The 3,193-nt window shown below is 47.5% G+C and overlaps 1 pseudogene; it reads left to right on the forward strand.

The window, feature by feature from the left end:
• The first annotated feature begins 1,462 nt into the window (after positions 1–1,462).
• Positions 1,463–2,419, forward strand: LOC123595243 (annotated as a pseudogene).
• The last annotated feature ends 774 nt before the right edge of the window (positions 2,420–3,193 follow it).

The raw sequence follows: 3,193 nt of genomic DNA on the forward strand, positions 1-3,193 counted from the left end.
AACAGAGGGATCCCCTAGATAAGAGCCCAGTCCCCACCATGAGCTCTGGGAGGCCCTAGAATAGCTGTAAGACTGAGTTGCCCCCCCGACTTCTACTTTGAATTTTCAGGGAGGGGAGGTCTGTTCTGAGGAAGGCAGCCTCAGGTGAGCAGAGGGAGGAGTCCCAGACCCTGCCAGGAGTAAGGTAAAATGCTGAATAAGGAATAAGGAGGTCTTTCCACCAGAATAGAGAAGGCCCCTCAGAACTGATGTCTGCCCTGGGAAGAGGATGGGGTGGCCAGGAGTGACTTCCCCTGACTTTTGCTTAGAGAGTGTGAGGGTGGTGAGGACATTGTTTGAGAGGTGCGGCCTCAAGTAAACATAAAAGGGAATCCCAGACCCCCTGCTAGGAATCTAAGTAAGATACTGAGTAAGGACTAGGAGGAATCAGACACTCCAGAATAGCACAGGCCCTACCGAGCCCTGTTTATGTTGTCACACTGGGTAGGCCCTGCAACAGTTGTTGGACTTTGGTGTTTTCTGACTTTGGCTTTAGGAGTCTGAGGGCTGTTGTCTCAGATTAGCAGACTAAGTATCTTAGTCTCTGTCAAGGTCAAATTTATGACCTTGAGGTAGAGGGTACCACACATGCCAGAACAACAGAGCCCCCGAGGCACCTGGGTGGCTCAGTCGGTTAAGAATCCAACTGTCGATTTCAGCTAAGGTCATGATCTCGCAGTTCATGAGTTCTAGCCCCGTAGTGGACTCTTGACTGTCAGTGCAGAGCCTGTTTGGGATGCTCTCTGTACCTCTCTCTCTCTCTTTCTCAAAATAAATAAAACATTAAAAAAAAGAACAATAGAGCCCCAACAGACAGCTGGCTTCCTCGAGCAATTCTGGGAGGCCCAGGAAGGTGTAGCTTAATGAGGCACCCCCTTACTTCTTTTCCCGCATTATCTGTCATTCCTGTGACTTTCCTGGCTGAGAGGTTCTGAGAAGAGCTGCGAATCAGAAGCAGGCCCTTTCTTTTAACTCAAATGACTCAAGGAGACCAAGGTCTCCTTCTGAGGTGATAACCCTTGGGTCTATAGATAGAGTCCCAGATACTCCCTGGGGTCACACTGAGGATTTTAATGAAAGACAGAAGGGACTACTCACTCTAAAAGAGAAAAGATCCCACAGAGCCTAAGATCCACAGAGCCTAATGGATCCTACCTGTCCTGTTGTCAGCTGTGGGAAACCTTGGCTGTGTCAGCTGGCTGCACCCTGAGGAGCTTTCTCACTCCCTCTTCCAGCTTCTTACATGACAGCACAGGAGATCTGTGAGGCTCTAGAGTACTGTCCGCAGGGAAGGTGGAGGCACTGTTCATCAGAGCTGCCACAGTTGAGTTTACCAGATGAGGCCACTCACATCCTCCCTTTACTCCTAGGTTATGGTCCCCTATCATCCACCCTCCTGCCTGCTCCACCGACAAGAGTGAGGATGTCTCAGGATCAAGAAATTCCATGTTGCACACAGGAACAACACTATGCCCACAATGAGATCCAGGGCCTTGAGGCCACACAGGTCTCCAAGGATGTGGAGGGGACCTCTCCCTCACCCTGTCCTCTTATGCCTGGCAATATGGAGGAAGCTCTGGCTGCTAGAATACCCAGTACTCCCCAGAGTCCTCAGAGTGCCTACTCATCTTACATTGTCATCACACCCACCTCGCCAAGCAAATCAGATGAGAGCTCCACCAGCCAAGAAAAGGAAGATAGTTCAGCTTCTTCATCAAAGGCCCTGTCAGACACTGAGAACTTGCCTGTAGACCCTCTAGATGAGAAGGTGACTTTGTTGGTGCAGTTCCTGCTGCACAAGTATCAAATGAAAGAGCCCATCAAAAAGGCACACATGACTGATGTTGTCATCAAAGAGTGCAAGGACAACTTCCTTGAGATCCTCAGGAGAGCCTCTGAGCACATGGAGCTGGTCTTTGGTGCTGATGTGAAGAAGGTGGACCCCACCAGCCACAGTTATGCCCTTGTCAACAAACTAGGACTTGCTTATGATTTGAGGCTCTGGGGTGAAGAGAGCATGCCCAAGACCAGCCTCCTGATAACTATCCTCAGTGTGATCTTCATGAAGGGCAATTGTGCCACTGAGGAGACCTGAGAAGTGCTGAATATGAGAGACCTATATTATGGGAGGAAACACTCCATTTTTGGGGAGCCCAGGAAGTTCATCACCAAAGATTTGGTGCAAGAAAAGTACTTGGAGTACCACCAGGTACCCAACAGTGATCCTCCATGCTAAGAATTCCTTTGGGGCCACAGAGCCCACAGTGAAACCAGCAACATGAAATTGCTGGAGTTTTTAACCAAGATCCATGAGTCTGACCCCAGGTGCTTCCCATTCCATTATGAGGAGGCTTTGAGAGATGAAGCAGAGAGAGCCTGAACTGGAGGCACAAACAGGGCCAGCACTACTGCCACTGAGAGGGTTCATTCCAGTGCCAGATCCAGCAGCGTCTCCCATCCCTAGTGAAGTCAGAAGCAGTTTCTTCACTTTGTCATTACAATTAACAATTAGACTTCTAAGTAGTGGAGGGCTGGGGTGTGGCTATAGGAAACACAATGTATAACGTCTCTGTGTCCCTCTTCTATATGGCTAACATGGAGGTTTATCTTCTTCATGGTAGGGAGAGTTCATTTTCAAATGTTGTTCCCTTTAATGTAGCATTTTATCAGCTCCAGGATCTCAGTTTATGAATGACACTGGTCATACATTTATTGCCATTTATGAAATTTAAGAATACTAGTTTTGTTTGTTTGTAAAACAAATTTGTAAAACTGGCCATCTTATTTTGTGATCTGGAAAAGATAAATGATATTCAAATAGGCATTTCTTTGGAACTATCAAAGAACTCAGCAGTAAAATAATTGGGGTCAAGATGGTCAATTCTTAGCTTTCCTTAACCCTTTTAATCTCCCATTCTGTAAAATTTAGTGACACATACATGCATTTACTTAGATTATTTAAGAATACATGAGAGAAGGGCATGGGTGTCTCAGTCAGGTGAGTGTCCAACTCTTGATTTTGGCTCAGGTCATGATCCCAGGGTCGTGGGATTAAGTCCTGCATTGGGCTCCATGCTGAGCATGGAGCCTGCTTAAGATTCTCTCACTCTCTCTCTCTTCTCTGCCCCTCTCCCAAACTCACTCTCTCTCTCTC

This window comes from Leopardus geoffroyi, chromosome X (assembly GCF_018350155.1).
Source record: "Leopardus geoffroyi isolate Oge1 chromosome X, O.geoffroyi_Oge1_pat1.0, whole genome shotgun sequence".
NCBI classification, from domain to species: domain Eukaryota; kingdom Metazoa; phylum Chordata; class Mammalia; order Carnivora; family Felidae; genus Leopardus; species Leopardus geoffroyi.